The sequence below is a fragment of the Thermobia domestica genome, chromosome 13 (genome assembly GCF_964235325.1).
Source record: "Thermobia domestica chromosome 13, izTheDome1.hap1.1, whole genome shotgun sequence".
Classification (NCBI taxonomy): Eukaryota; Metazoa; Arthropoda; class Insecta; order Zygentoma; family Lepismatidae; genus Thermobia; species Thermobia domestica.
Window position 1 is genome coordinate 162,774,328 of NC_137466.1, and position 23,245 is coordinate 162,797,572.

Below are 23,245 nucleotides of genomic sequence, written 5' to 3' on the forward strand. Positions count from 1 at the left end.
GTCCCCTCAATAATCCGATTTGAAATGTGTTTTTTTAGTGGGAGGGGGAGAAATGTGATGATTTGTGTCCGATTGCCACAAAGAAAAGCAAGATGAAGTTGATCTCTCCCCAGAATGAGCCTCAAATCTACCCGCCTTCCAATGCTGAAGACAACTCTGTTCCCCTGATTTTCCACAGTATTGATTTTAACTACATAAATGTTTCGAACATCGCTTTAAAAAAATATATATGGGAACGGTCTTACTCTTCCTCCACAATCTTGAAGACAGATTTGCACCGCTGGCTATATGAGACATGTTTGTTTAAATGTTGTAGATTAGCATCCCATTTTAGCATCAAGACTATTTGAAACGTGTGTCAGTTACTTTTACGCTGAAGTTCAGCGTCCCATTTCAGCACAGAGACTGTATGAGACGTGGCCCTACAGTTTAGGTCGGAATTCGAACCACGTTAATACGTTCAATACTCTCCTACCGGGAATCGTACCAGGGACCGTGCAGAAAAGGTGCAGCCAGACATCTATGTCCCGCTAAAGTAAATCTAAACTAATGAATGTACGGCTGCTCATCAAATACAGCTTCATAACGCAAGAAGTGCATTTTTTTCCGAGAAAGGCCCACTTTCTCCTGGGCTCGTGGCTATATAGTTAGTGTAGCTTGAAACCCATGCTTGATTCATGGTAGGAGTTCATCTCCACGTCTCATAAAACCTTCGTGCTAAAAGTGACGTTACATTCCAAATCAACCAATCTCGTCTATCAGTTAAATTCTTCTTTCCTCCTTTTCGCCGTCTACCACATCCATAGTTTATCTGCTCTTAACTATTTCCATTACCTTTCTTGAGTATTTAACTTTTCATAACCCTGTCTCATTGATAAACGTTTTATCCCTCCCATCTACCTTCGTTCTTTTTCGTACGCACATTTCGAAGATAACTCATATTTTTTTTAAAAAAAAAATTGCTTTTTCGTAGAATGTATATTTCATATATTAGACGTGTTGTCAAAATTTGTAGATGCTGTCTAAAAGGAAGAGTCTGTAACTTCTTCGTTAGTTCCTCGAGTGTAGCCAGTGGTGCAATGTTTTGATTTTTTGGATACATATTTTCTTGCAAAGATGTTTTGTAGTTTGTTGCTACTAAAAGTTAGACTTGCGATGCCATATAGAAAGTGTCTTCATTACACTTACCTGAACGCTTTTGACTTTTAGTGAAGAACTTCAAAATTTTAGAAAGTGAGTCAGGTAGTACGAGGTGCGAACAGAAAGTAGGTTTACGAGTTTATTTTCATCGTACGTTCTCTAGTGTCGTCCTCATTCTTTAAAACATCCTCTTATTCGTTCTTCATTTGGTTTCTCTTTAAAATGAGACCAATTTCTAGGATGATTTGTACCAACACGATTTGTATCAACCGATAGGAAGCATGTAAGTAGACTATGGCTTGTTTATGCAAGTGAAATATTTTCCTGTACGAACCATTGGTTCCCTAGTGTGATGAAACTATGATATGAAAAAAAAAACTTATTCTTCAAGAAGAAAGATATCAAAAAAGAAATTTTTTCTAGTGATAAAATGTATGTGTATTTTAACAAAAGAATTTTGGAATAAACAGTCACACTTATCGTGGACTAATGAGGTTCTCCGGCAGTCACGTAGCGTAAGAAGTAATTAAGTGAGCAAACAAGGCTGTTACGGAGAACCTCAGGGTCTGGCTGACGAAACTAATACGATATAAAAAGGTAAGAGAGAGGTCCAAAGATCATCTCGGAACAACCAACGGATCTCTCAGCAACCAACAAAGGATCTGCAATAACATGGGTGGTTCACCAACATACTTAATGTAAGTTGTATTTCTCTTTTTCATAACTTGCTGTCATTAATATAAGGCTCCAACTGGACGAATGGTCTCCTGCGGGAGAACATAATCCGAATTTAGTAATTGTAACCTCAAATTCATGTAAAATAAAGTCTTGCTTGTTAAAAAAGGAAATTATTAATCTATTAATTATCATCTGACAGGCAAGAGACCACTAACTACCGTAATATTTTAACATGGCTCCCAGACGAAAGAATACAGCTGGGGCCCTATATTAAATGACAGCAGTTTTCTTTATACCAGACAATTTTTTTTCTTCTTTTTGGACGTTTTTTCAGTAGTGGTATAGTTTTTTCAGTGCATTTGTTATATTTTTTTTCCTTTTTGCTTTTGGTTCCCCAATATATTTTTGCGTGTATTCCAATTCCCTATTATGCCAATCACACGTAGTCTTGCGCAAACTATGGACATAAACGGTCACGTAGTAGCTCCGCAGTCTTTGACGACTCTTCCTGCTACCTCCATTAACCTGCACGCTAACAGCACGACACCCCATTCTATAACCTCAGAACCTGTAGTTAATACTCCCTCCCATACAGTTTCCCAACCTTCAGCCTCTGTCACATTAGGCTCCGCATCCGTTTCGGTTAACCCCAACTCGCTCACAATCTTTGCGGGCACACCTTTTGAGAGAGCAGACTTGTTTTTAACCAATTTTGAACGCACAGCGAAAATATCTGGTTGGTCTGAAGATAGGATGAAAAATATTTTTTCGTTGTGTCTAGCAGATGTACCCTTGTACTGGTACCGAACCACTGTCGGGTTAGACGCTTTGTCCTGGACAGAACTTAAAGACAAATTTTTGAAACAATTTGGTCCTAACAATTTACCTATATCAGCCACAGAAACATATAGGTCTAGGGTTCAGGAACCCTCGGAATCTCTCTTGCATTATTTATACGCCAAAAAATATTTGTCTACCCAACTAGAAAACCCGCCTAGCTTTAATGAATTTTTGTTAGATGCTATTACAGGAATGCTGCCACATCATATACTTGAATTTTCACAAAAAACAATTCACAACTTTGAAGAGTTGATTACTCTAGCATCTACTAGGGAACGAGCCGATCGATTAGCGCAAAGACGGTTGGCAAGCCTGCCTGCTGTTTCCAATATACCTCAGCTTTCCCACAGTATTTCCCAGGCGGCAAATGATTCACTTCAAAATATCATTACTCGCCTAGATGCCCTCCAACTCCAAGTAAACACACATATGATTGCCCAGCCAGTACAGCACACTGTGGCATTTACGGAGGATGAACACGCTAGTTCATTTAACCGCTCTTCATATCCAACTAATAGATGTTGTTCGGACAATTTTCGCAGGTCAAAACGGGCGTCCTTTCATCAATCCCCCAGTAGAAATAGCGACAACCAGCAGTCTAAACATACGGCCACAGATCATCATTGTTGTTCTAATAAGCACAGGCAGTGCGCCTGTGATCAAAAGTCAGACGACGCAATTAAGAAGTCTGAGGACAAAATTTGTGCATGTCAGAGCAACCCACAAAATTCTAAATCGCAGCCCACGAACCAATCAAAACAGCAAAAACACTTTAAGAAAAAACAACGGCCTTTCTCTAGAAATTCCAATAACCAATCAAAGGGTTTTTCCGCATCAACCAATTTTGCATCGATGTACCCTCCACTCTACCCACATCCTTTCCCTGGGTACTACCCCTCACCCTATTTTTACCCCAATTACTCCCCCCCCATCTGAAGTCCCTAGTCAACATTATGCAACCACTCCTCTGCCTTCCTTACCTTCCACGGCCACTAGTTCAAAAAACGGGGAAAATTAAGGGGGGACATAGACGCTCCACCCCCTGTCAATCTAGATACTCATATTATATCACATTATATAACTAATACCACTTCACAAAGCGCTAATACGCACAAATTGCAACAGCTAGAGTTAGGAATGAACCCCAAACTACATTTACACAAAAAATGCACATTACAAGTACCTCTAATCTTTCAGCGTAAGTTAACGTACATACAAGGGAAAATCTCAGGGAAAACACACTCTCTAATATTAGATACAGGCGCAGAATTAAATTTACTCCCCAGCCATTTAGTACCCCCTCAGGTAAAGCCTTTCCCACTAACTACAATACTAAACGGCATATCTGGGTTACCTCTTACCCTCACCCATGCGGTGACATTAACGGTAAATATACAGGGTTGCAATTTTTCAATACTTTTTCGCATAACGCCCTTACGTTCCTTTCCCATCATTTTGGGTAATCAATTCTTGAAAGAACATCTGGCACACTTAGATTATAACACTAGAACTTTAACATTAGAACATTTTGGTAAGAAACCCCCCACCCCTCCTCCCGACAGTAACGCACAGGTACATCTACTAACAAATGTTACAAGCAAGTTCTCCCGAAAACAAACATTTGTTTTCCACACTGCCAAAACGCAAACAATCCCGGCGCAAGGAGTAGGCATGCTCAAACTGCATATACCGTTACATTCAGACATTAAGCATTTTTATGTTCATTCGCCAATTCATGAAAATTTTAAGGGATGCTACACGGTACACACAGCAATATCAACTGATAACCTTGCAATCCCTGTTGTGAATTTATCTAATTATGACCAGACCTTCACACAGGGCATACCCATTGCATTGGGTACAGTCCTTCCACAGGACATACAGGAATCGAATGTATTTTCAGTAACTCAGCTGTATGAACCAACCGAGAAACATGCAGAAGAGAACCGAATAGAACGCATGGCCAAAATAAAAGACTATATTGATTTCACGAAATTCATTATAAATCCGGATCTTTCCCCCACTCAAAAGCAACAAATGTTGGATGTTTTGAGAAGGAGAGTAACGACATTTAAATGGTTTCCCACAGATTTCACAAAAATTAAGACTTTCAGTGTCTCGTTAGACTTAATTGACCGACAGCCGTTTGTCAATCGTCAATACACCATTCCACATAGGTTGCGGCCTAAACTGAAAGAAAAGATTTTGCAATTTTTAGAACAAGGCATCATACAGCCATCCTCGTCCCAGTATAGGAATAACATCTTAGCTGTAGTGAAACCGAACTCAAAAGGAGACCTTCGTGTTGTACTTGATTTACGCACGTTATCTGGGAAATGCCACACCATAGCTGATGCTATTCAACCAATACAGGAAGTATTGGATTCAATGGCAGAAGCCAAGTGGATCATACACCTTGATTTATCTCAGTCGTTTTTCCAGTGTCCCCTTGCAGAAGAAGACCGCCCTAGTACTGCTTTTTCAGTTCGTGACTTAGATTTACCACATTCACAGTACGAACTTTGCGTACAGCCACAAGGCCACAAAAACTCTACTATCAATTTACAACGTATTTTACGTATTATTTACCGTGACATTCCCGCCAAAAACTTTTCTTTGTATGTTGATGACTTTTACATTTATTCCTCTTCATACTCACATTTGCTAAAAATTTTTGACAAGGTGTTAGAGCTAGCAGAAAAACACTCATTGCTGTTTAACATAGATAAATCAGAATTCGGAGTAACATCGGTAAAATGTCTTGGACACATTGTTTCTCACGGTTCTTTGAAACCTGATCCGGCCAAAATAGACGCTATCACTAAACTACCCAAGCCCACAACAATCAAAAAATTACGCGGATGGCTAGCTAGTGTTAACTTTTATAGGAACCACATCCCTTTCATCTCGCAAAAACTTGAGCCCCTATACAAGGCCCTCCGGGGGAACCCACGAAAGCTACAATGGACCCCTGAAATGGAAGAGGCATTTGACAGCATGAGGCAACTTTTAGTTAACCCACCTGTACTCCAGCTTTACAGCGTAGAAAACACAGAACACATGGTAATGTGCGATTCGTCAACAGATGGCGTTGGTGCCTGTTTGTTTCAGAGAAAGATAGGAGAAAAAGACTATCACGCGGTATGTTATATATCGGCAAGACACCCACAACGCATAAGACCACTTCCCATACATAACTTGGAATTATTTGCCATCTTCTTTGCACTAACAAAATTAAAGAAATATTTACTAGGCCACCACTTCACTTTAGTAACAGACAATCAATCGTTACTGGCACTAAAATCCACCACACAATTGACGCCAAAAATTTTACGATGGTTGGAACAGATTAACCAGTATGATTTTACATTGCTCCACGTGCGCTCTGCCCAGAATCCGGTCAGTGATATGTTAAGTAGGAATCCATTACCTTTTGATGAAACAGATTTACAGCTATTAGACGTGGACGTGCATCCCTATCATCTGTTAGCCTTAGACACAAAAACAGACATAGCTCAACTTCAACGTAATGACCCATATTTTTCAAAAATTATTACCGCACTCGTTACTGAAGATCGTACGAACAAACATTACGAGACTTGGAATAACCAATACTTTTTTCAGAAAAACCTATTGTATCGCAAAATGTATTCCCCGACCCAGCCGCGCACTTTACTTTGTATACCCAAAATTTTGCGTGACACTATTTTTGATGAATTTCACAACAACGCGTTGATTCATCCTGGGTATCTGAAGCTATATTATCTCATTCGCAACAAATATTACATACCTAACTTAAAAAACTGGCTTCACAATAAATTGCAGTCCTGTTTGGATTGTGGATATTTCAAACGCAACTACCAAAAAGTTGTTGATCACGTGCAAAGATTGCCACCCACTAATCTCTTCTCCACGTGGCAAATAGATATTTGTGGTAAATTATTGCCATCAGAAGGAGATGAGTTTACCCATTTCTATGTGGCTACTGATCTACATTCATCATACACAGTAACCAAACCTATAAAGACGCCTACCTCAGACGCTTTTATTGAATTCATTACGCATGAACTAATTATCCCTTTCGGTATCATGGAGATTATTTATACCGATCAACAATCTACCCATACCAGTACAAAAACCAAAGCTTTTCTGGATTCAATGGGTATTACAATTAAGTACGCACTACCGGGCGCCCATAAAACAATTGGCCAAGTCGAGTCTCGCATAGCGAACTTACAAACAGTTCTCAAATTCTTAACAAGAGATAATCAGCGACAGTGGCCAAACTTCTTAAAAAGGGCCACAGCAACCATAAATCACAGCCCGCTGACGGCCTATGGAGTATCACCTTTTTACATTTTATTTGGACGTGAGCCACGCTTTCCTTTGCAAAATATTCTTCCTACCATTGAACCACCCACGGATGTTGCGGATAGATTAGCCATGCTGAATGAGTTTCGTGATCTATTGGAATATAGAAAGGAACAAGCCTTTCAACGTTTGAAAGAAAAAAATGAAAAACATCAGGCTCCCACGGAGTTTCTTCCTGGATCTCAAGTCTTGGTCAAAAGATTAGCAACACGTAGAGAGGAATGTGGTCCCCTTCGGTCACTTTACAACGGGCCATATAGATTATTAAACAAGCTTGATTCAAACACGTATCAACTTGACATGGCCGGTAAAATAGTAAATATAACGAAAAATAGATTAAAATTATTCATTCCGGATACAGAGAGCAATCCTACATTTGTTACCAAATATAAACAATTCCTTAATTCGCACCCGTGATAACATAAACTACCAAGATGGAAATTAAGTAATACTGGCACTTCATTTAAGTTACCGCCTTCGTCTCTCACTTAAATAATAAAACCGTCAATGTACAACAATTCCGATACTTCCATATAACAACTGGTAAATATTAAAAATTATTGAACCACATAAATTAGTTTCGGTACTTACCCTTCACCAGCCCGGTACGTTCCACATTCTTCCTTCTTTTCAAGCGGTCAGCAAAACGGGTTCTTCATTTTTTCGACCCCCGTATAGAAACAAATTAATTTCATTTCAACACTTAAAGTTGAATCACTCAACACCTTTGTTACTATCCCACATACAAAAGGCACATAACCACATCGCATAACATACACTGATCACTCATTCACACCATCGATCACTGTATCAACCCTTCCCTTCCCCACTCATACTAATTGTACAAATCTGTTAATAGCATAAACAAATTCCTTTGGCGCTGAAACAGCCAATCAGAACGAAAGAAAAGTTTCACTTTTGAAATCAGCACCCTCAAGGTCGATTAACAACGGCACACGTGTTCAATTACTCACACAGACACATTCCTTTAATGAGGAGAAAGTTTACATTTTTCCACAAAAATACCCAAACAGGAAATAAAGGATTTATTTTTGGTTCAATATACTGTTAGCTTTCAACGCCTGATCTTTTCACAAGCTCGAGTACCAATAACATTTAACACACTTCTTTTAGTTAATAATGCCTTATTTTGTAAATAAATGCTCACTACGGATTTTTTTCTTTTTACAGATTCATAGTAATTTCTGGCCTAAACACAATCCCTCAAACCAGAAGGGGTAGAAATTACAATTGGGGGGGAATTTCGTGCAATTCCACAGGCCATTATGTATAGTACAATGGTACCTTTAATATATTCCTTCAAAATTCCTATCCTGGAGAGTAACTCGATAACGTTAGAATGTACACCAGCAAATGAGTCCCGATACTGTTTGCCATTGCTAACACTAATCCAATCTGCAAATAACTTTTCTCAGGACCTCATGCAGGCAACGTATAACTCTAAATTCGGTTTTTTGCCTAAGAATACAAAAAAATAAGCGTGCCCTGCTACCCTTCCTGGGATCCTTTTTAAACTGGGCGACCGGAGTTGCAACGGAAGATGAGATAACACATTTTCAATCACATGAAAATGAATTAAAAGAACACATTCAAATACTAGAACAAAAAGAATTAACGGTTCATTCGGAATTACACAATATGTCGGTACTTGTTTCCCGACTAGCCAAGGAAACAAAAGACAGTTTTGCGGATGTTCAAACTGCTTTCAAGAGGATTATTCAAGATGAGCGGCAGATACAAGAAACATTGCTCTCAGATAAAAGGCAATTAACATCCTTTATACAACTTAACTTCAATCTTCATTCTCTATTGTTGAACAAACTACGCCAACTTTTAGAAATGTCAATTTTCAACGACATATACTTAGCATGTAATGAAAACAGATTACCTAACACCTTGGTTACACATACTATGTTAGAAAAGGACATAACACGCTTAAACTTACAGTTACTCAAAAAAGGCATGCAAATTCACCCCTTACTTTCAGCGCATACGGCTTATAAGATGCCCATAGTTAACTGTAAGGTTACTCCTTCCACTGTATACATGAAGGTTACAATACCGATTATTCCGGTCAATACCAAATACTCGTTAAACAAATTACTCAAATATCCAATTCGGCTCAATGATGAAACATGCAGTTTAGAGACCGACATTCAATACGTACTTTTTAATAATACACAGACTAATCTACTCCCCAATGATGCAATCAAACACTGCACGATCTCTCAAAAGCCATTTCTGTGTAAAATACCCGCAATTAATCACAATGCCTCCCCCTTTTCCCTCTGTTTACAGCATTTACATTTTCCCTCTGTTTACATTTTCCAAAAGTAACAGGCCTGTATAAAACGGTATGCCCTTTTTCTTGCACCACAAATCACTCGTTAACCATCACGCCACTAAGCAATACCGAATTTGTTCTCACTAATGCTCCTCTTTCTTTATTTACCTTATCCCCAGAGGGACATAAGACGGAACTCCATGTTCCACACACGCGCACCATTAAAGTGACTTTACCATGTGAACACAAGTTAGTCACGGAAGAACAAACTCTTATTTTTCAGCCGGACTTATGCCACAATGATCAAATTTTACCACGTCATTTAGTCTTAACACATGCTTTACATATAAATGATTCTCTTTTTCAATTGCCTCACGATCGATTATTTGCTTTTAAATCTAATTTCTCCAATATCCCCTTGAATTACAGTTCCAGAATATCCGAAATTTCACCCATTACTATTAACGATACAACCTTACCTTGGAGCAGTTGGATACCGCTTGAATACTCAATACCTATTAGTACTTCAATGACGTCATTACAATTTCTCATAACGATTACCAACTCCGTATTTCTTGTTATCCTCTACAGACGTTTTAAAGCCCTACAACTTTCGGTACCCAGTTCGAATCCAGAAGCCTTTCCCTTGACACAATTACATTAATTTTTTTTTCTCTTTTTTTTCAGACTGCAATTTACCTTCTTACTTCTGTTCCCTACTCCCACTTTAGCCCTTTCATTCTTTGATATCACACTACTAACAGTGACACCTCTAACACTGTTATTGCTTCTCCTTCTAGGAATATTCTGTTGCAAACGGTACTTAGCGTACAGAACCTACCTTCGTATACAAACACATACCCCCATAGCATTACGACACCTCCCACCTACAATCCAAAATTCCACAGTCTCCCACTTCCCACAAACAGAGTCTCGTGTTCCAATCGCACATCCTTCCTATACCCCCAGTCGCAATTAAAAAAAAAAAAAAAAAACGTCTCAATGCTAATCACGAACAAAATTACAACGCGGATCTTGAGTATTCCATTTTACCATTTTCATTCCAATTAATATTTTCCTTAGAGGAGGACCCGTCTTAGACTGCCCTTTTACCTATTCAAAAAAAATTATAAATAATAAACAAAAAAAATAATAATATTTACAACAAATCGAGAGAAAAACTACACATTCTCTCTTTTGCACTGACTAACTGTAACACTACTGAAAATCAAACATGATAATTATTGCAAATAGATACAATCTGGTATAAGGAATAATAAGAAAAATACAACAATCCCTTTCCACCTCAACCATATCCCAACATCCCTTTACCACCCTTCAACAAGCAAGGCACAGCAAGGAACCAGGAACCTGTACCGCCGGAGTTCCAGTCCACTTGGAGCCACAAGGAAATCACCCTCGTCTGGATGCGTCAACCCTCCTGAAGCACCAGTCCAATTGGAGCCAGAAGGACATCTTCCTTGCCTGGGTTCGTCAGCCCAACAGGAACCAAGAACCTCCACCGACGAAGTTCCAGTCCACTTGGAGCCACAGGGAAATCACCCTCGTCTGGATGCGTCAACCCTCCTAAAGCACCAGTCCAATTGGAGCCAGAAGGACATCTCCCTTGCCTGGGTTCGTCAGCCAAACTGGAGCCACCAGGAAATCTCCCTTGCCTGGGTTTGTCAGTACAACTGGGGCCACCAGCAGCAAGCCATGCCCGTGTTCAACCTTGGAGGAACCAGAGTTGTCGACGCTGCCTGCGCTCCCTGTCTGTTTGAGGCCACGGGAACTATCCCATGCCTGAGTCAACAAAATTGTGACAGTGTGGACTCTACGTCGTAACATTACTTGTCCCTCACCGCCACACCTACAACCCTAATTTTGTGTGTATCTTCGACTTGAAAAAAGACTTAAAGAACAGAAGCCATGAGCGGCGGCCATGGATGACACCCAATTGCCCTGCGGCTCATCAAAGCGCAAAGGTCCCCAACAAGGACTCTACGTCTCAATGTGTTCCGGATCCATGAACACTAGAAGATGTGAACTGGTTTTTTATGTATATGTGAGTGCATACCTATAAACTACTAGTGTTATAGTGTCAGTGTTTATAAACGTAGTGTGGACAGGACTATGATATGAAAAAAAAAATGACACACACTACGGTGATGTTCATGAACAGTTCCTCATAAGTGGGGGACTGTGATGAAACTATGATATGAAAAAAAAAACTTATTCTTCAAGAAGAAAGATATCAAAAAAGAAATTTTTTCTAGTGATAAAATGTATGTGTATTTTAACAAAAGAATTTTGGAATAAACAGTCACACTTATCGTGGACTAATGAGGTTCTCCGGCAGTCACGTAGCGTAAGAAGTAATTAAGTGAGCAAACAAGGCTGTTACGGAGAACCTCAGGGTCTGGCTGACGAAACTAATACGATATAAAAAGGTAAGAGAGAGGTCCAAAGATCATCTCGGAACAACCAACGGATCTCTCAGCAACCAACAAAGGATCTGCAATAACATGGGTGGTTCACCAACATACTTAATGTAAGTTGTATTTCTCTTTTTCATAACTTGCTGTCATTAATATAAGGCTCCAACTGGACGAATGGTCTCCTGCGGGAGAACATAATCCGAATTTTGTAATTGTAACCTCAAATTCATGTAAAATAAAGTCTTGCTTGTTAAAAAAGGAAATTATTAATCTATTAATTATCATCTGACAGGCAAGAGACCACTAACTACCGTAATATTTTAACACTAGTTACGGGCAATCACATTTAAATGAAATGAAATCTTTAAGTATTACGTCCCACTGTTATGCCGGTTCGGCTAAAGGAGACGGTGATAATGAGAAATGAATGAAATGGTGGTATAAAGAAAGTGGAAGGAAACGGGATAACCCCGAGAAAAGCCACGAGCACGGTGTTTGTCCACCACAAAGTCCACATGGCACGAGCTGGGATCGAACCATAGACCCCAAGCACTGGAGGTGAACGCTCTACCACTGAGCCACCGCCCCCCCCCCCCAAATCAAATTTAAGATTTGAACTTGCTTTTAAACTGAATTAGAAACAACAGAAGTGAGTTTTGCGTCCCGTTCAGCAGCGAAAGTATATGAAACGTGGGTTTACAGCTTAAGGGTCTTCACTACAGCGAAATTAAACTACCGCTAATTTTAGAGTTTTTCTGTAATATCTTCAAAACAAATAAAAATATTCGAAAAGCAGAAACGTAGTGAACTAGACAATACGATTTTGCATGTGATACCTTTACCACAATTCACCTACTGCTTTTGATATACCGCTATTTACAGAACCAGCAAAAAATGCTGAATCTATCTGCAGTTGCAAGTCGAAAGCATATAGATGAGTTATGGTAAATGTATCACATGCAAAATCGTATTGTCTAGTTTACTACGTTTCTGCTTTTTGAATATTTTTGTTTGTTTTGAAGATATTGCAGAAAAACTGTACAATTAGCGGTAGTTTAATTTCGCTGTAGTGAAGACCCTTAATGTAGAATCCGAACCACATGAGCTCCCGCCTGGAATCGTACCCGGGTCTCCTACATCAAAGGTGCCGCGTACACTATTCACAGAACTACGAGGAAGCTCGGGAATTGTAGCAAAATACATGGAACAAACCTGTTAAAATATTAATTTGAAGTTAAACTTTCAGTAACTTTAACGTATTTTTATCGTTGCAATTTGTCTTTTGTATGATTAATGAATAGCTCGTAATTACATAACATCTCTGAACTATTAAATGTAGGTGTTTACTTTATGATATTTAGTATAACTGAGTATAGATGTGATTAGGTACTTGATCCATTGAATAGTTGACATAAATGTAATTAAAACATTGCTTAATTAATTTTATTCTTTGAGCTCCATACTATTTCTAATCAATAGTATGGGTAAATGAACATTTTCACCTTGCTAACATATTGGTGAAATGATTTATGGTGCTGGATATAATGAATTCAGATGTAAAAATTAGTAAAATTATATATTTGAATATTAATCATAAAAGTATATAATAAGCATTTCGTAAGTTTTTTTAAAAAATTTCTATTTCCTTTATTTGTGAGCAATTAGTTCCACTTTGTCTTTGATTTGTTATAATGAAGTATAATAATAATAATAATAATAATAATAATAATAATAATAATAATAATAATAATAATAATAATAATAATAATAATAATAATAATAATAATAGTTTTCCTGTCACTAGCAGGCTTTTTCCAAATAAATTGAGTGGATCTTCCTTCTGTACGGTCCCTTCACTGGCTCTTAGCTCCCTCGTGCCTATATGGTTTAACGTACGCTTATTCGGAATGGGAGACAGGTTTGCTACGAGATGACTTTTTTTTTTAATTCGAGAGAAAGGGGTAAACATGACAAAAGTAGACTCGACTCGAAATGACAGATTTCTCGAGTGTTGTAGAAAACAACATAAAGTAAAACCTAAAATAATAAAGAAAAAAAAAAACAACTTCGTATACGTTTTACACAAAATTACAGGAGAAAAAGCTATTCTAATATCCTTATGTTTATTACAATATGATCAAATGAATGAGTTATGTAAATACTGAAATGTTTTCGGTAGAGTTTAATAAAAGTTCGTTGGTTAAGTCCTTCGCTTATTTATTTACAAAAATTAATCTCTTACAGAGTTTCTTTGTAATACACTAAATATTTTCAGAGTCCAGTGAGTCCTCAGCACACACAATAGTGCTGAGGAAATATAGGTTCAATTTGCCTTAGGTTATGACAGGTACCCCTTCGCTCATTGCAGCTTCCGGAGTAGGTGATTTGAAAGAGCCTCCTTTGTCCATTGCAACCTTGGGAGACAACTATAGGATTTCTCCGTAGCTCATTGCAGCGCCGGAAGAAAGGTAGTTGTAGGATATCTCTTCTCTCAATGCAGCCTCAAGAGATAGGGTTTAGAGGGATTGTTCATAGCCCATTGCGGCCCCCGGAGAGATATATTGGTAGGTTAATGATAAGCTGTTAACTGATGTTTCTGTCCACTTGAGGTCCTCTTTAATGGATATCCTCTGAAGGGGAAGTTCGTGAGGAGAGTGTCGGCCATCTTCGATTTCCTTCCGAACCAACTTTGTGTCTTCCTTGTATCCTCCTTCTATCGTCTCATTGTGATTAAATTTGTATACAGTAACATCTGATTGAAGCATGTGTTTATAGCAGGTGCTTACACATGAGGGTATGGAACCTTACAATACTAAAATGAAATGAAATCTTTGAGTTTTACGTCCCACGGTTATGCCGGTTAGGCTAAAGGAGACGGCGATGATGAGTAATGAATGAAATGGTGGAATGAAGAAAGTGGGAGGAAACGGGAGAACCCCGAGAAAACCCACGCACACGGTGTTTGTCCACCACAAAGTTCATTTGGCGGGGGCTGGGATAGAACCCGGGACCCCTAGCACCAGAGGTGAACGCTCTACCACTGAGCCACCGCGCCCCCCCCTTACAATACTAAATCCTGACGGCAAAATTTATTTGTTTTTACCAACATTTTCGACTATCTCTTTCAAAGGAAAGTAATTATATATCACCTACTTGATAAACGTAGAAGGTTAAAGTTTACGGGTAATTTACTCACATATTGCAAGAAATGTGTGACATACACTAGTGTCTTTCTTTATTTTTTTTTAAATAATTTTGTATTCATATAACGTAGGAGGCCTCGGTGACTCAGTGGTAGAGTGTTCACCTCTGGTACATGGGGTCCTTGGTTCGATCCCAGCTCGTGCCAAGTGAGCTTTGTGGTGGACAAACACTGTGTGTTTTCTCAGATTTCTTCAGTTTCCTTCCACTTTCTTCATTCTACCATTTCATTCATTTCTTATCATCACCGTCTCCTTTAGCCAACACGGCGTATCCATGGGACGTAAACACTTACAGATGTATACGAGGAAAATTCAAGAGCAAAATGGGTTAGCATCAGTGGGCTCCAGTCGTACTTCGGAGTCCATGTTAATAGTAAGTTTTCTCCTTGATAAACCTGCTATTGCATGAAGACACAAATACAAAATCTCAGACAAAAACTAATAAGAATTCGATGATCATATAAGAGCCAGTCGTGTACTATGATCATGGTATTAAACCAAAGACTACATGTAGCGTGGGTTGAGAGTGATAATGTCATTTAGAATAGAGTTTGTGAATGAACTTTGATGACCCAACACGATCTTTCGGTGCAGTTCGTCTTTAACAAGATACCTTTTATTGTCAAAATATAAAAAAGCTTTGTATTGCACAAGAAAAGACGTATCTTCGAATCGTATCTTCCTTCAAGAACTCCTCTGGCAGTAAATTACATGCAAAGACAACTCAAACCATTTCTTCAGGCGCAACAAACATAGTGTCACGGAAACACAAGGGTGAAAAATACCCTGCGGAAAGGTATATATGGAGAGAAAAAAGTTAGTAAAAAAGGGCGTGTCAAACGCTGTAAAACAAACGATGAAATGACATTACGAGTTATATGATTACGGGGTATCAACTTAGTTTTAAAGTCAATATTTCACATCTGTCTTGTCGAACGTATTGCTTTGTTGGTAAGGGTTTTCCGAGAATCCCAAATAACCAACAACAGACAGATATTCAGATGTTTTCTGTTCTACGTTACATGGTCCATGGATTTTTGTTTATAAAAGTTCGACACTTTCTTACGTATTCCCGCCTCATGCTTATGTTTTTCTATTGTTCGTTTGGAGCGATGGAAATTTACTGTTATGTTTCTTTGACAGTTTGGAGTTTTTAAAACTAAAAATTTGTCCCTTTCTTAATTTGTTTTTAAATGTTGATGAAATTTTATAAATATGCAATTTGTTTCAGCAGAATATAAAACTATCAATTACAGGCAGAATACTGGTTCTTCGTACGGGAAGAATACGTTTCATTTTGGACATAAATGACTGAATTTGGACTTAACGGGCATCGGAAGTGTCACTGTTTATCTCAGTGACCCCGAAAACTATGGATTAGACATTAATATCCGTCATTTTCAATCATTTTTGAATATCTTCCCCTTTCCCATCCCTTAAGCTGCACCGTCAAAGTGTCATGATAAAAACCATCCCATGCCCGAACCTCTCTATGTTGAAAATTTGATTGAGATGGGTCAGGTAGTTCAAGAGTTATTAAGTCACGAACGTAGTCGCTTTCATTTTTATTTATTTTTATAACTACCCCTTCTTGTCCCTGAAGTTGTACCGTCAAAGTTTAATGATAGAAACCATCCCAAGCCCAAACCTCATCTATGTGGCAAATTTGATCAAGATCGGTCTCGTGGTTCAACTGTTATTAACTTTTATTTATTTTTATATATCTTCCTCCCTCTCCCTCCCTACGTTGTACCGTCAAAGTAAAATGATAAAATCCATTCTAGACCCGAACCTCATCTATGTTGAAAATTTGATCTAGAGCGGTCAGGTGGTTTAAGAGATATGAAGTCACAAACATATTGACTTTCATTTTTAGGGCCCATTATGTTAAGATGAATTTATAGTTTTGATTAGGTTGGGTTGTCTTTTAGAGATGCAGTTTTTGAGAAGAGTTGAGGCTGTCTTCTCTCGAAAATGGTTTCTGTTGGAAGAGCTCTTCCTCTCTTGACACAATTTTTTTTTTGCCGACTTATTTGTGCGCAACCCAAGTTAGCTTCGGGTACCATAGTTTAGTTGGCTTAGCGTAGCTTAAATTAGTTTATGACATTGTAAGTAGCAGTGTACCCTGTATTTTCTTGTGATTTCCTTTCTTTACATGTGCCTTTTTTATGGTTGAATGGCTAAAGTACATGCTTTCTCTACACTTGGTCCGAGGTTCGATTCCAGTGAGGGTGTTAAACGGGAGTGGTGGTTGGAATATCAGTTGAAACATTAGGGTCTCGTCTCATATAGTCACAGTACTGAAATGGGGACGTTAAATTCAATTAAACCAAACCAACCTTTCGTTGCATCTTCTACACTTGAGATAACTTAAGATAATGAATGTAAGAATGTTTGTTAATTCGTTGTAAGTATATTTAGTCTTAAAGAACCATACTTATAGCCTATTCGTTATTATTGTTATTTTTAGTCCAATGTTAAAGTAAATATGTTTTTATTGGGATAGGGCATGTTAAGGCATAAGGAGTGATTTATTCCACATAGGCTATTACATTGCACATATATAACATTTATAGACATATTCTTCACGCACACCTAAATGAAATCTGTACGGTACTTTTTCTACACTTAATTATAAGTACGAACTGGTTTCTTATATGCCAAATATTTCGTTTCCAGTAACACGTCTGGACTATAAATTTGGTTCATCTATGATTCAGGTGTAAAGTAAATCAGCACTTTCTATAGTGGTTAGAAAATTACATGAAAGTTAAACGAATAATAACATAGCAACTCTTTTGGGAAAGAATCTGAAATTATTTCGGATGTCTTGATTGGCAAATCTGTCTTCATTGTCCATTTCATTCTTGATTGGAGAGTCTGTTGACATTACTCGTACTTTGACCTATACTGATAATTAGTATCGGCGTGCGAATTGACAAGAGGAGAGATACCTGAAATTTCCCCCTGATAAAACTTTATTCCCACTGGAGAAGAAAATTTTCTTTCCTAGCAGGGATGACTTTGTCCCCCTCTAGAATTTTTTCGAATGATTTTGAATATAAAAACAGAAAGCAATTTTTTATTTTAGGTAGCCTACCAAACTAAAAGAGCACTTTGAGTTAAAACAGTTTACGAAACACCTTGCTTCTCAACTTTTTTTTTTTTTTTTTTTTTGTAGTCGTTATAATCACGAACTTTTGTTTGTAGAAATATTTACCTATTCAATGCGGAAAAGACATTCTTTCTTGCCAGAAAGCAAGCTAAAGAGGCTTCTACTAAAGAATGGAAAGGACAACAAAGAGTTAGATCTGTAATTTGTGGAGAAACATCCCTGTTTGCTGTGTCAGTGTCATAATATTCACTCAGACGGGTGATGAGTTAGTTTCACTTAGAAGTATCTATACATTTGTAATACGAAGAAAATAATAATAATACTGTAAAAGTACTTTGTATATATAGGGTGGACACAAAATCGCTTTCCCCACCCTGTGCAGCGAAGGAAATAAAATAAGGAAAGAAAATCTAAGGAAACATAGATCTAAGTAAGGAAAGAAAAGAAATAAGCGAGTGTTTTCCTACTTCTTCTTTTTGGTACTAGAACTGGCACTATTGTCTTTTAGTGTGACTGGGACTGATAACCATATTTTCGTATGTTTTTTGTTTAATAGTTGTTTACCGAGTGAAGTGCCGAGTAGTACAGATGTTGAGATAAATCGCAAATTAACAAAGGAACAACGTGTTTTCGTGCAACAAGCTTGATGGAAACACAAATGTTGTGACAACATACTTCAGAAGAAGGTTGCCATGTGTGGAACCACTCTCACGTAAAGCTATGAGAAATCTGAGTCAATTATTCAAGGGTACAAGTTCTGTGTGTGATCTATTGCAAAGCGGAAAACCATGATTGCAAAGCGGAAAACCATGAAGTGTACGAAATGATGGGAACACTGAACTTGTTGCTCGAGTTGTATATTGATCCTGAAAAAGTCTACCAGAAGGCGCGGTCGGATTGAGTTCTGTGGGTGGTTTCTCATTCAGGACGAAGCTGACAGAGACTTTTGAAAATTAATTTGATGGAGAGATGAGGCTTCATTGAGGATAAATGGTCGCGTAAACAGACATAATATTGTTTATGAGTGATACCAATCGACACGGAACTGTGACAAGAGAGTTCAATGTCCATGATGTCACTGTTTGGAGTGATAATTTGAGTGGTAGTGTCATAGGATCATTTCATTCTGAAGGAACTATTACGAAGTGACATACACCTTCATATGTTGCAAAAAGTTGTCGTTCGAGAACTTGAAAATAACCCTCGTTACGAAAACACTCAGTTCAAGTAGCACCTCAATGGATCACCGTCTCACTTTGGTATTGTTGTGAGGGATTTCTTGGATCAACATTTCGATGAATTAATTGGTCGTCATGGTACGACAGATTGGACACCCCGTTCATGTGATCTCACACCATGTGGTATGTTGTTAAAGACGAGGTGTTGTCCTGGCAATAGCAGAATTTGGATCACTTGAAACACTAATCGAACAATCATTCGAGAGATTGGATGCCAATCCTCGGCTGTGTCATGATAATTGCAAATAAGTGCTGAAACAGATGTACTTTATGCTTTGAACATGGTGGGAGACAGTTTGAACAGTATTTGTAAGTACAATAAAGATTGTCAAATTACCTAACTTCTTTTATTTCTTCATATATTTTTGAGAAGGCGACTTTTTGTATTCACCCTGTATATACTTTGTGTGCGTGATGGCTGAATGCGTATATGGGCGAAATTCATCCCTTCCTGGGAAAAATATTCAAACTCCTAGTTAGTTAGCAGACTCTTCAGACATCTGCAATGTTCACTTACAAGATAATTCGCAGTGGTCAGGAAAGTAATGTTAAAGAACGTTTATGTTGGTCAGGCTTTTCTTATCACTTGAAAATTTAGTATCTTATCTTAGAACATGATAACCATTGAAGATCTTCGTATTCATGCATGTTATCACTATTTTATTTTTCTGTGTACCTGATGTCATCAGTGACGGAAGCCCAAGGTTAAAGTCGGTCATAAAAGTCAGGTGGATGACTTTCTAAACCCTATTACAACTTAACGTTTTTATTTCAAATTTATTATTTGCTCAAATAGATTCAACTATGATTGTTACAAAGTCTGAATTTCAAAGGAATTAAGGCCTGTTGTATTAATGGCCCATTCACTGCACAAGAGAACCAAGAGAATGTGTTCGTCGTTTTGGACTTAATTATTTCGTGTGTAAGACTTCTAACTGAAGCTTCTTTCAAAGCTTATAAGATTCATACGATAAACAGCTCTTATAATGTAAAGAACAATGTTAAATTTTCCATGCACTTTAAGCGTACCATACAATCTCCTTTTCTCACAACTTTGGTAATTGGACTTAGTTTCCTTGTGCTCTCAATGTTTTAAATACAAGATTGTACCGTGATCTCCTTGTGCTCTCAATGTTTGTACCGTGATTTCCTTGTGCTCTCAATGTCTCAAATACCGAATTGTACCGTGATCTCCTTGTGCTCTCAATGTCCCAAATACGAGATTATACCGTGATTTCCTTGTGCTTTCAGTGTCCCAAATACCGAATTGTACCGTGATTTCCTTGTGCTCTCAATGCCTCAAATACGGAATTGTACCGTGATTTCCTTGTGCTCTCAATGTCCCAAATACCGAATTGTACCGTGATCTCCTTGTGCTCTCAATGTCCCAAATACGAGATTATACCGTGATTTCCTTGTGCTCTCAATGTTCCAAATACGGGATTGTTCTGTCATTATTATTTCAGGAATATACAGTATAAGTGTAACATTAAATTGTACTTCTTGATGGGTGAATTGTTGAATAATCCATATGTTACAGTGTGTGGGTATTTGTATGATTAGTCTCATGGTAAATAACTGAAATTTACGCACCTTACATTTGGGAAATTCCAGCGTTCAACAACAAATATAAACAAAGATGACACATGCATCAATCGATATATTTCATCGAGTGGAAAAAAAATATACAAATAAGTGAAAATTCTCATTCGTAGTTTTGAAAAAAAAATCGATATAGGCTAAACTTTTTTCGTAAACCTAAAGAAAAAACTTATTATATAAGTAACCGCGCCACCTATTAACGTGTAACACACACTGAAGCAGCCCTCATCAAGCTTTGTTATTATTACTCTAACTACATCAGAGTATACTATATATATATATATATATATATATATATATATATATATATATATATATATATATAAGTGTATATTTAAGGTAACTAAGAAAGTTCTGTCGCTTTCTGAGGAGGTCTCTGTTCAGTTGGCCCTTGCACCGTGAGTTGAATACGAATGGAGATAAGACGAAGGCCAGTTGTTGTTGTGGGTACATCCAACATACTTCCTGGTTGCAGCAGTTCAGTTACACCGTGAACTTGCGTAAGGACAGAGTGCATGTGGGACATCAACAGTGCGTCCTAAGGGCGTGCATGATGTACGAGTTCAAACTTTGTTCAAACGACGCTGCAGCGGGGCGGAAAATATGCCAGGCCTTTGGTGAGGGTGTCGTGACTACGCGGACAGTGCAGCGGTGGTTTAACAAGTTCAAGGAAGGTAACGTAACACTCGAAGACGCACCACGTGCCGGAAGAACAAACATGTACAAAGTGAAGATCTTCGGGCAGAAATTGAGGCGAACAGTGGCCAGACACGTGAGGAACTGGGACTACAATTCAGTGTGAGTGGAGAAACCATGCTGCCGAACTTGGGAAGCACTACAAGTTGGGTCGATGGGTTCCACATGATTTAACTCCGGGTCATAAGGCAACGCGAGCAGACACCTGTGTTTCTTGCTGTCTCGTCTGAGGAAGGAGCCATTTCTGGACAGGGTGTTGACATGTGATGAGAAGTGGGTCATGTATGAAGCTCCACTGCGCCGTCATCATTGGTTAGCATCCCATGAACCGGTTCCAAAACAACCGAAACCAGCACTGCACCAGAAGGAGGTTCTCCTGTGTGTTTGGTGGACTGCTCGCGGCATCGTACATCGGGAACTGCTACCAGCTGGTCAGAGCATCAATGCAACTGTGTACTGTCGGCAGTTGAGCCGCGTTCAAGAAAAACTCAGAACTCTGGAAACACTTCTGAATCGCAAAGGGGTTCTCCTATTACAGGACAACGTTAAGCCCCACGTGGCTGCTCTGAGCCGGGACACCATTCTACGCCTTGGCTGGGAAACACTATTGCATCCGCCATAGTCACCGGACATTACACTGTCCGATTATCACCTGTTCCATTCCTTGGATAATCACCTTAGAGAACGCCAGTTTAAATCCTTAGTAAAGTTGCAAAAGAAGGTCATCGATGCTGTTCGGGGCTATGTTTGATCTTCCAGGTACGTCTTAGGTGGCATATCGACGTTCGAAGATGGTGGGTGAAAAAGTGACAAAACTTTCTTCGTTATCTTTATATTATATTTATTATAATATAAATATAGTATACGATTCACGACCAAGACCAGCAATGACCGTGCGAACTGATTAAAAAAAAAACTCCGAACAGTGGCTGATTTTGTATTCAAGGATCATTGTGCATCTGCAGGTTCATCGGGGATCTCGGTAGAATTCCAAAGTCCATAGTACATCTCAGTCTAACCGAACATTTGGACAAACTATAGGTAACTGGCGGATTGTGCCACACACACTGTAACGAATAAAAGCATTGCCGAGTGGAAAGCATTGTAACAGGCAATAAAACTTAGAGCTTTCAATAAGAACCATTCAAAAATGTCAAAGCGCGAAAAGGAAGGGGCTGGGTTCTCCAAAACCGAAGAAAGTGCGCCATACTATATTTATATATTTATAGTAACACCATAATATATTATTTTTATTTATTTAAGTATAAATTGATTTAAGTTCTGACTTAAGTTTTACAGTAGAGCGCCAGATTGCCAATTATTTAAATCAATTTCAAAAAATTAAATAAAAGAAGAAAATTGGGATAAAAAATCATGAAATCGCCGAGAACACTGTATAATGGTGCGGATAGTGTATAGCTGTGAAAGGTGCGGGCTGGATATCGAGCCCATCGGACGTCTGCCTGTCTTTTATTGTTTACACTGAGTGGTCATTTTAGTGTAGTAACATTTATAGTGTACAGTTTTTTTTTCTCGATTATCCGAATCGTGTCCGGATAATCGGCACTCTACTGTATGTTAAAATTACAGGTAGTGTAAGGTCATTTCTTAAAAGAGAA

General features: G+C 38.4%; 1 protein-coding gene and 1 long non-coding RNA gene across 32 annotated transcripts in view; one reads left to right on the top strand and one right to left on the bottom strand.

The window, feature by feature from the left end:
• The window catches only part of LOC145668699 (uncharacterized), an 867,338-nt gene extending 859,112 nt beyond the window's left edge, over positions 1–8,226 (bottom strand). For all 3 annotated transcript variants that reach the window (XR_014128072.1, XR_014128071.1, XR_014128070.1), the window contains exon 1: positions 7,621–8,226. This is a non-coding gene — a long non-coding RNA (uncharacterized LOC145668699). The remainder of the gene's footprint in view (positions 1–7,620) is intronic.
• The window catches only part of trol (terribly reduced optic lobes), a 1,284,884-nt gene that overhangs the window by 844,092 nt on the left and 417,547 nt on the right, over positions 1–23,245 (top strand). The gene's annotated exons all lie outside the window — the stretch shown is intronic.